We start from the raw sequence: 11,242 nt of genomic DNA, 5'->3' as shown, positions 1-11,242 counted from the left end.
ACTACGTATGTTTGCTCCTAACAAAATGTTTTGAAGGCCATCAAGGATGACTGTATTCAGAGTTGATGCATTTGTGATATCGCCATCAATTCAAATGCGTCAAAACTGCGCTCTGTGCATTCGAAAAGGACTTGGGTATTGTTCTGTTTCTCACAAAACTCTTCGAGTTTATTGTTTTACTATGTTTGTTGCACGCATAGGAAAACCTTAAAAATTCAGTCTATGAAGTGCAGCTGCAAGAATAACAAACGTACCACTGCAAGACATGCATCTAACCACGAACACGCTGGACACTTTCCTGCTATTCGCCATGCTTGTCTCTAACGTGCGAGCGGGGTAAGTTCCGGTGAATTATTTCGGTTTAAATAACTAGGAACTTATCTCCAGTGGCCAAAACAGAAACCCATTATATCGTAAGTCTCAGTTCCTGCTTCTCGAGCCAATTTATTACCTATTGCTATGGCTGACGTACTCACTTCGTTAGAGTTGCTTACAGCAATCATATTCTACCAGTTGATAGGTGACGTACCGAGCACATTTCTATATTTATTTCTGCTCTGATGGCACGGTAATTATTACTAATCTAGAAGTACAAACTCACAAGCGAAATTATCATATCATGTCGCGCCTTTAAACAGTTAAACACTGTTCAGGATAAAGGAAGCTATTTGAGAAGTGGTTGCAAATAAAAGGGCTTTGATTTAGGCGGAGTTGCTCAGGTGCTCAAGAATTTATGTAGCCCTTCTGTGAGCTTGACAAAGAGAAACCAACAAGAAAATTCATTCGGACTTACCTAACAAAGCCATGGGCGGTTGGGTCGTCTCCAGGAGACTCGGATACAACGTTGCAGATGCTTTTCATTAAATGCCGGTGTGGCCAGTTGTGGTGTAATCTCTTAGTTTAATTATTTTTTATTTGAGATACCCTCAACACCTTAGGGGCAATACTGAGTGGATTGGTATATGAGCCGTTTACCGCGACCAAAAACAGCAAAAAATGCATTAACCACAACCTTCGCAACGTTTGTACAGGGGAAAAAGCAGAAAGGCTACATACACACAAAACTCTTCGAGTTTATTGTTTTACTATGTTTGTTGCACGCATAGGAAAACCTTAAAAATTCAGTCTATGAAGTGCAGCTGCAAGAATAACAAACGTACCACTGCAAGACATGCATCTAACCACGAACACGCTGGACACTTTCCTGCTATTCGCCATGCTTGTCTCTAACGTGCACCCTCATACTCTTATTCACAATACACACAAAAAAACGTAACCAAATGACAATGCGAGCGTTTAACACTAGACAGGACAGATTGCTCGGGAAAAGTATTTGCGTGTTAAAATACTTTAGAGAGAGTATATGAATCTAGCTGCATTGACATCGAAACTTGTGTATAAAAAAGGATAAACTTACTCAGCAGAGTCCATGGCAACCGGGAGACAGTTACAGGAGGTGGAAAAAAGCCAGGAGGAGGTAGGCGGAATGTTTATATTGTCACAAAGCAAGAGACGACGCCGTTGTTTTAAAGAAAACAGAAGTTTATTTGAGCGAAATTGTGGTCCTCTAACAACTAAAAGAATACGCAGGTAGCAAAGCAGCAGTCAACAAAGTGACGGGCGCAGACGAGTGTCGGCGAATGTAATGCCGTGGCGTGTGCTCTGTGGGTATTTATCTTTCAGCGCGGGTTTTCTAGAACACTCGAATTACATAGAGAGCACTGCAGATCAAACACGATTATTCACGTCTAGTGACGTTTCTTCGAAACACTCTCTCTATCAAAAGAGATAACAAGTGTGGAATACAAAGTCATCAATTAACACACGCTTCACGTGGCGCAAATAGCATAGCCAGGCGCAGCTACCTGGTAAAATTAAAACTACAAATAAACAAATCCACTGCATAGTTCGTAACATTACCCGCACTCTAAGAGTGCATCGACCTGATGTTTACACAAAATGGTAGTCCGAAAAAACAACACACAAAGTCCGTCATCTGACGTAGCAAGGTTTTAGATGAACCTCGTGGACGACTACGGGCCGTTTGCGTCGTCGTGATGTTCCAGAATCACCATAGTACATCATTTCGTGGGTAAGTTGGCCAACACGTTGTAGAATCCGGTAAGCTCTTAAATACCGTCGCAAAGGCTTCTCACTGAGTCCACGTCGTCGGATGGGAGTCCAAACCCACACACTATCTCCTGGGCGGTACTTCGCTGCTCGCGTCGGAGGTTGTAGTGCACGGCATCCAGCAGCAGCTGGTCCTTTCTGCGCACTCGTGCGAGCTGACAATATCCTTGGTCATGGGCGTTGAGGTCGTCCTTATCTACGTGGGGAAGCATGGCGTCAAGCATCGCAGTTGGCCGTCTTCTGTAGATGAGCTGGAACACTTTGATGTGCGCAGTTTCATTGATAGCCGTGATGTACGAAAACATTACATACGGAAGAACTTCGTCCGAAGTCTTAAGTTCCGCGTCGACGGAACACAACATTTATTGCAGAAGCAAGCTCCACCGCCCAAGACAGCCAGAGGGATGCTTCGAGTTCGCGAGCCAGCACAGCGCATGGTGGTGTGTCAAAACATTGATGGGTCTACCATATAGTTATGGGCGAAATATTGAAATGAGCAATCCAATTTCCAGGCACTATTTTTAGAGGCTGCACAGACCACGTCTGGCATAGGCGATTACTTGTCGCAAACGTTTCGCTTTTGCAAGAGGACGGTACCTAAGCCTACATCACTGGGGTCCGTGTGCATTTCCGTTTTGGTGTTTTCGTCGAAATGAGCGAGCACGGGTGGGATTTGGAGGGGTTGTTAAAGCTCACAGAATGTTTTTTCTTCGGTGTTTTTCATGATCAAAGGAAAGCTATTTTTCTTGAAGCACGTGAATGGTTATGCAATGCGTGCGAAGTTTGCGGCGAACCGCCGTTTGTATGCGCACAATTCCAGAAATCCTCGCACTCCCTTTCTTGTCTTTAGGTATTGGGAAGTTCGCAATGGTTGACGTTTTACGGGACAGGCAGAACTCCCATGGCGTTGACGACGTGGCCAAGAAACTTCAGCTCCTCGTACGGGAATCGGCACTTCCAAGGTTTCAGCTTTAACCCCGACGTACGAATGGCCTCGAGTGGACTCCAAATTTGCAAGGTGTTCGTCGAATGTCCGGGTGAACATCACAACGTCGTCGAGGTATACTAGACAGGGGTGCCACATCAGGCCAGCTAGCACCGTGTCCATGACTCTTTGAATCGTTGCTGGCGCTGTGCACAACCAAAACAGCATCACCTTGAACACGTGTACGCCGTCCGGGGTTATAAATGTAGTCTTTCTCAGTCTCTCTTGCCCACTTTTATTTGCCAGTAGCCGGTCTTCAGATCCACCAATGAGAAGTAATTCGCGTGGCAGAGGTGCTCGAGGGTATCGTCAATACCTGGCAAAGGGTACACATCCTTTTGCTGAATTTGTTCATTCGCCGGTAGTGCATGCAAAACGTTATTGTGCCGTTTTTTTCTTCACGAGTACGAACGGCTTAGCCCAGGTGCTTTACGATGGCTGTATAATGTCTTCGCTGAGCATGTCTCCCTCTTTTGTGCGGGTGGTATCCCGCTCGTCTTAAAGCACGGGTTTTGGTGACTGTCGGGTAGGCCGTGCTCCATCTTAGGTTATGATTCAGTGCTTCCCTAGAGGTGTCTCGTTGTAGCGACGCTGCAAAGCCAATATTTTGTTCCGTTCTTCCTGCGGTAGTGCCGTATTCACGTCGAAAAGATGCGGAAGCTTGAAGGTATCTTCGGGTTCGTGTGCGAAGTCGGCAACCACGATCACGTCACTTGCTTGTTGCGTTATTTCTAGGAACGCAATTGCAGCCCCCTTGTATAAACGCTGGTACTCCTCGGAGAAATTAATCAAGAAAACGTAGGATTGGCGTTGCTTAAAACGTGCAATGCCTCTTGCGACAGAGATACCGTGGTTAAGAAGGAACCTTTGGTCACTTTCTATGATAGCGCCCACAGCGGGATCAGCATCTTCACAGTAGACAGCGGTCATCAAGCTTGCACGGGGTAACAGGGTGACATGGTCATCGACAATCCTTACAGCAGCACGGTGTTCGCGGTTCGGCTGCGGCTTCATGGAGTGACCGGAGGAGAAAGTTACAGACTTGGTCTCTAGATCAATTTTATACCGTTGTCCATCAGAAAGTCCATTCGAACAAATTCGTTGAGTTAGCAGTTAGGCACAATGACGAACACAGCAGTGTGTGTCGCGGAGTAGATAATGACGCGCGATGTGCACGTTCCAGTTGGCGTTACAAGATGGCCTCCTACTGTGCGTACATGCTGACAGTCTCATCAAGTTGTGACTTTTTTCAGCTTAGACAAGAATGACCAGCTCCTTACGGAGTAGTGGGCTCCGGTGTGGATGAGGGCGACCACGTCAAAGCCATCAATAGACAACTGTACGTCGGACGCGGCCTTCATCGAGTGCTGGTTGCGTCGGGGCATCGTATCTCGGCCTGTCCGTGTTGACGATCCGGAACAATGCGTCGTCGTTGTCGTCATCTTCCAACCAGCAGGCTCAGTCATGTCTGGTACGCGTCGCACCGCGTGGCTTTCGTCGTGTTCGTGAGTCACGTCAGGGTTAGATCGGATAGTCGGGTGATGGCATATCTTGAATCACGGTGTTCGGTGTATCCTTGCGTCGTTGGAGGGTTTTCATTTTCCCGCAGATTTGGAACTTCACCTCCAGAAGTTGCTCCTTTTATTTCCTACCGTATGGGCTGGGGGACCATCCCTAGGCGAAGTGGCCATTGCTACGGCAGTTCGGCGACTGGTATGGGTAGGGCGACTGTGAACGGTTGAAACGGGCTGTGCCGCGGAAGTTTTCAGATAGACACTCGCCGATCTCACGTGGCCGTTGTCCAGGGAGACTGCGAGCAGCATCGATGGAGAAACCAGGCAGCCCCATTCTCTTGTAAGGGCAGTGATGATAGATGTGGTCTGCTTCTTTGGAGTGGTAGCACACCAGACGATTATCGGGAATTTGTCGGACTTCTGTCTTCCTCGGCGTCTGGTTTTGGACTACAGATGGTCAGGCTGATGACAATGAACGGTGGTACTGCGGGTACTCGTTGAGACGGGTTGTAGGAGGCTGGTGTCGCCGAACAGCTTCGAAGTAGATCATAGCTTGTGACTCCCGGGGTGCTTCGGAGGCGTAGAAGCCCCTAGAGCTTGTTGAACCTCTCAAGTCAGTAAAGCGACTTGAGATTGCGGCGTCGTGCGAGAAATTTTCCGATACTCCTCCATGACGACTGCGCGCATTGTCCTACGTAGTGCACCGGAGCTAAGAGTTCCGACACCGATCGTCTGCGAAACTAGCACATTGATCGGGCTGTCATACTGCCTCAAACGAATTTTAAGTGTCTTCGTGAATGCAGCATTCTTAGCCATGATTCGGTCACCCTTTTAGGGGGCTGCGGACAAGGCCAGCAAAGAGTTCTTGCTTCAATCCTCGCATCAGAAACTATGTTTCTTTACTTCCGTCATTTCTGGGTCCGCGCAGTCAGTCGCTTTATTTCCATAAGGAAGATCACGAACCTTTCTTGGGTTGTTGATTGCGCGTTTTCCGCAAACGTATTGGTCGTTATTTCTGCACGATGGTGGCAAATGGTTTAGGAAACTCGCTTTTGAAGAGAGTCGAGTCGGTTAGGTAACTTTCATGGTTGTCGAGCCACATTCGGGCTGTATTTTCTAAATAGCCGAAAGCATGATGGAAGGCTTCTTCGTCATGCCACGTGGTGAAGATCCGGATGCACTCCACTTTCTGAAACCAGTCCTCAGGGTGCTTACCGGGGGATCCACAGAACGATGGTGGTTCGCGGGGCTGTTGCAGGGCGATGGGAGGAGTGGCTTGTTGCACCATCTTGCCGATTGAAGTTGTTTTTCTCATGGTTTGTTCTTGTATCAGACCAAACTCGGCCTGCCAACCTTGGAGTCGGTGACTTCAGGTCGGCATTCAGATGGCGTAGGGTGCACAAAGGGTGAGTACTCCACACCTTCACCAGACGCAACGAAAACAAAGGCAACACAGTTGTCTTGAAGTAAAAACAAGTTGTTTGGGGCGAGGTTGTGCTCCTCTAACAACTCCAAGAATGCAAATGCGGCGAAGCAGCAGTCAACAAAGTGACGTGCTCAGACGAGTGTCGTCAGAATGGATTGCCGGGGTGTCGGCTCGGCGGGTATTTATCTTCCGCAGATAAATATCTTCCGACTACACCTCAGAATAAACAATATTCTGGGGTGGTCACGCTACGTGACAACTCTGTACTTATCATAAGAGATAACAAGTGCGGCATACAAAATAGTCAGTGAACACGTGCTTCAATTGGCACACCGATAACTCAGCCAGGCGCCGCCGTGCGGTAAAAGCAGTAACATCGTCAAACAATTACAATGCATGGTTCACAGCATTATCATCAGCCGCAACAAGTTTTGTAATAAGTTCGGTTATCTCAGCGACAAGCGGGAGTTGTTGAACTTAAGTGGGACCACAGTGAATGATTTCATGATGGTGCCACAAGAAGTGCTAAACGAGCGTCATATCGTGCGGGCATCAAGGCAAACCTGTTACCTCAATGTCTAAGACGGCTTTCTTGAGTGTAGGTCATTCGCAGCACGTGACCACTCGTTTAGGGTGTTGTGTTCTCGCAGTCCCAAAAATGTGGACAGAATGTCTTTTGTAACGGAACTACAAGCTTTCGCGTATTGGTAAGGGTAAATGCGGGATCATATACTGTAACTTATATTACATTGCTAGGCACAACACGACGACTTGAGCACTAAAAAGTAGCGAAGTTTTTGCCAGCCCAATAGCGACCGCTTGTTTCATTGCACTGTTGGGTTGAGACAAGGATGCATCCAGGAAACAGCGGTGACGCCGCGAATGTGAGTGCCGGTTTAAAGGCGCCGATGTGGAATAGCCAACAGAGTAAAGATTGGGGGTTGGGCTGGAATTAGAGGGAACAAAGGGTGGGTGTAATTTAAAGGATGAAAATGAGCAGACGACACCAGGAGGTGGGAGATGGCAGTGGCAGAAACGCGCCACATGTCCTGGAACAACGCAAGAAGACAGATTTGGTGGCTGTGTTGCACGCCTGCAAATTGGAGTCCGATGTGGCAGCCGCGGATAAGGTGCCACCAGCTTCTCCACTGAACACCCGAAGGATCAGAATGATCAGCTCAGTAGTACCATGCACAAACTCGCCCATCTCAATTCACGTGTTCAGATCGGGTGCAGCGGTGGTCTTGCGGCTGAAACATAATTTGTTCAAAAGGCGGTAGGTTATGGTGCGACAGCCGCGGCCGCTTGTGAAAGATCAAGCACAGATACAAATGTTGGCTGAACTGCTGATGGCGTGGGTGCAGCAACCTGCCCTTCGATCACCAGGTAAGATGGGTTGAGGAACCAGGTAAGATGGGTATTGGTCCCAGGCAAGTAGAGACAGCTGACGCATAACATTTCCTCATACTAACTTCTGGATGTGTGGAGAAAAAAGGGAGCATCGAGGAAGCAGCCAATGGCAACAGCCAAACACGTCTTGGTTCTTCAAGGAAAGAGATTCGGCGGGTGAGAAGGGGTTACTTACGGAGGTCGTCATAGCTTCGACACCAGTTGATGACGTTGCTTACAGGCTGCGTATTTTCCCCACCAACAATAAAAAGCGTCGTTCTAAATTCCCTTAAAAACATTATTGTTCTTTCGGCCTTGCACATTGCTCGGTGTACGCACTTGCAAACGTCGACGACGTCCTCGATATAACTGGTTAATATGGCAGCCCATGTTTACCATCGTGATCCTCGATACCGACAGAGATAGAGGGGACGCCTTGCCTGAGTGTACAGGAGAAAATGATGGTCTGCTGCGCTGTAGGCGATAGTTCGTCATTGTTGGGTGCCTTCTCCTTTGCAGTTAAGTCTGCTACGCCGTAAGCGAATCATGGTACTACAACATCCAAAAAAAAATCTGGTGGCGTGTATAGTCACACCCGCTGCTAGGCTGTTGTGTCGTCTTGCGGTGCCAAAGACCGACCGGGCGTTGCCAACCGCGGCTTTGTTCTCAGCTGGCTGCGCACATACCTATTCTTCTTAGGGAAGCAAAAAACGGAGCAAATTCTTCAGCGAAACCTTTCCACGAGGTGCAATCTCAGCACATCAGCACCAAGCCACTAGTAAAGAGTGCACTTTTTGGTGTTCATTCCAATATATAAATATATATATATATATATATATGTGTAAGTATTTATATTTATATATATAAATAGCGAGTTGCAGCGATGGCGTAGAGGTAGAACAACCGCCTCGCGTGCAGAAGGACCGTGGTTCGAATCCCGGTGCCGGACAATTCCCACCGGATTAAAAACAAAATCGGCGTATTGATGGAATTGCACAAAGGGGCTTGGGGTGCGGCCTGACCCCGGAGACCACTGCCGGCAATGCACTCCCTCACCAGAGCAGGATTGGCCACCTTGGTGTAGTAACGGCGACAACTTCCCATGAATACGCCAATTAACCCTCGGCCCTCAGTCCCCAGCGGCTGCAAAGCAACTGACCACGGCGGCGGGCAGACTTGTGATGCAGCAGAGGGTGCTAAGAATCCCTGGATCCGGACAGGCCGCCATAGGAATCTGAACCTGGACGTTTAGCGCGCGAACCTTATCTAGCGAAGCAAGCCTCGAGGTGTTGTTCGAGGAATTAGACGGCAATAAATGGGATGTAATAGTGCTTAGCGAGGGTAGGAGAGCAGGCGAAGCCTTTTCGGTGCTGAAAAAAAAATCGCGCCAATCCACCCCGTGAATGTGGTTGGAAAGCAAAGCTGTAAACGGCACCCATAACGATTACCCATGCGACGTCACTTAAATTCACTCACATCGCTCTACAGATAGTAAAACCAGAGAAAAGTGAAATGCACTTAACCACACCATTTATTACCTCAAATAGATATTCTTCGTAAGGTTAAATCAATCCATGATGCATGAACGGTGTTTGGTTGAGTTGTATTTGTGTAGCACAAGAGTGGAAACTTTTTTTATAACAAAAACCACAGGCTTGTTGGGTGGGCGTATTTGTTGCCCTCCATTGAAGCGTGAGGGGGTGTCCGGATGAGCTGAATGGAACCGTTTGGGGAGTGATTTTTTAGCACGAGCAGTGCAATTCAGGACACCCAGCCCGACTGGTAATTCCAGTAGGCTTGTTGGGAATCGGTGACTACCCTCCGAACCCCTGGTTGAGTGAGAGCCAGGCTGATGGCTGCCTCTTCTGCTGCCGTCTTTTCTTTGGTCCTAAGCGAGGTACACGCAAGGAGGTTGGTTCTGGAGGTAGCCACGATGATGGCGTATTGCGGCCCTCGATGTTTGGAGGCGTCTGTGTAGATAACTGCATGATCCCCACCGACGGTGGTGTTTAGAGCTTGAGCCCATGCTTTTCGGTGACCCTCGTTATGTGAGGGGTTCATATTTCTAAGCAAAGGGAGCATCTTTAGTTTTAGTCGCCAAGAGTCTGGGAGTACGTCAAGCGGAGTGACATTCTGGGCTGCCCAGCCAATCTGGTGAAGCATGCGGTTACCCACCGCAGTTCTGAGTCGGACCTTCTGGTTAGAAAGATGGCCTTTTATCAGCTCTTCCACCGTGTTGTGGAGCCCCGTGCTAAGCAGCCTCTGTGTAGACGCACTCATGAGAAGACCAATGGCCTGCTCGACCACCTTTGTAATCTTTACATAAAGCATCTCTATGTCTTCCTTGTTGAGAAGAAGACAGGGTGTTGACGTAAGTCACTCTCGAGAGGACAAGAGCTTCAATTAATCGAAAGGTACCGGATTCCTTTAGGCCTCGCTTCTTGGTGGTAACTCGCCTGATCATGTGTATGATTTGATTATTGCTGTTTTTGAGGCGCTGCAAGGAGACCTCACTCTTGGTGTTAGCCTGGAGATGTAGGCCCAGGATCTTGATGCTCGGGCTTGGAGTGATGGCCTGGCCATCAAGGAGTATTTGAATGTATTCCTTGATTTGGCGTGAGGGCGGACGATAAGGAGCTGTGACTGTTTACGTGAACACTGGAGGCTTTAGCACATTGGCGTACTAGAAGTGAGATGACATGCATTGGTGTGGGCTTCCTTTAATTTTTGTAACTCTTAGCACGTGAGAAAGGTGCGCACAGGGCCGCTAGACGGGCGTGAGTGGTCGCTTGACACTTTCACGTGGCATTCAGCAAGAACGCAGGGGGTAAACCCGTAGATGTGCTTGCTGAGTACACCACCTGTTTTCCCCGTCTTACCGTGGGCTCGTAGCTAAATCGGTAAGACAACGGGCTCTCGCTTTGTTAGTCAATTAATTCCAGGTTCGATTCCCGGCGGTTCCAGTAAATTATTTTATTTGTTCGCTGGAGTTTTCTGGTGACACCAACGGTCGCGAAAGAACCCTTGGGGGGTAGAGGTAAAAAGCTTTGCCTTAAAATGGACACGTCCGATGTTACCGTGGTCTAGAGGACAGAAGAGAACTGGGAGTTGGATTTCTAGTCAATAAAAGCATAGCTGGCAACATAGAATAACACTATAGCATTAACGAAATGGCAGCAGGTCTTGTAATTAGGCTCAATAAGAGGTACAAGCTCAAGGTGGTGCAGGGTTACGCGCCCACATCCAGCCACGACGACCAAGTAGTGGAACGCTTCTATGAAGATGTGGAATCGGCAATGGCTCAAGTAAAAACACAGTATACTGTAGTTATGGAGGACTTCAATGCTAAAGTAGTCAAGAATCAGGGTGGAGACAAAGCAATTGGGAACTATGGTCTGGGCTCTAGAAATAGCAGGGGGGACCTACTAGTTGAGTTTGCAGAACGGAATAACCTACGCATAATGAATACCTTCTTCTGTAAACGGGAGAGTCGGAAGTGGACCTGGAGGAGCCCGAATGGGGAGCACAAAAAAAATGAAATAGAGTTCATATTATGCGATAACTCTGGCGTCGTGCACTATGTGGAAGTGCTCGGAAGGGTAAGGTGTAGTGGCCACCGTATGGTAAGATCTCGAATTAGGCTAGATTTGAGGAGGGACCGCAACAAGCTAGTACGAAAGAAGCCGATAAATGAGCTAACAGTAAGACGTAAACTAGAATAATTCAGGATCGCGCTGCAGAACCGATATTCCGCCCTTAACGAGGAAGCCGAGCTTACGACACAGGAAGCCAGCGACA

At 48.1% G+C, this 11,242-nt stretch overlaps 1 long non-coding RNA gene across 1 annotated transcript in view; it reads left to right on the top strand.

The window, feature by feature from the left end:
• The first annotated feature begins 226 nt into the window (after positions 1 to 226).
• LOC144145541 (uncharacterized) overlaps positions 227 to 11,242 on the top strand; it is a 57,403-nt gene continuing 46,387 nt past the window's right edge. Inside the window, exon 1 of the long non-coding RNA XR_013317522.1 lies at positions 227 to 336. This is a non-coding gene — a long non-coding RNA (uncharacterized LOC144145541). The remainder of the gene's footprint in view (positions 337 to 11,242) is intronic.

This window comes from Haemaphysalis longicornis, unplaced genomic scaffold (assembly GCF_048455015.1).
Source record: "Haemaphysalis longicornis isolate Haplotype H1 unplaced genomic scaffold, Haemaphysalis longicornis Haplotype H1 scaffold_7, whole genome shotgun sequence".
NCBI lineage: Eukaryota > Metazoa > Arthropoda > Arachnida > Ixodida > Ixodidae > Haemaphysalis > Haemaphysalis longicornis.
This window is presented reverse-complemented; position numbering and strand designations above follow the sequence as displayed.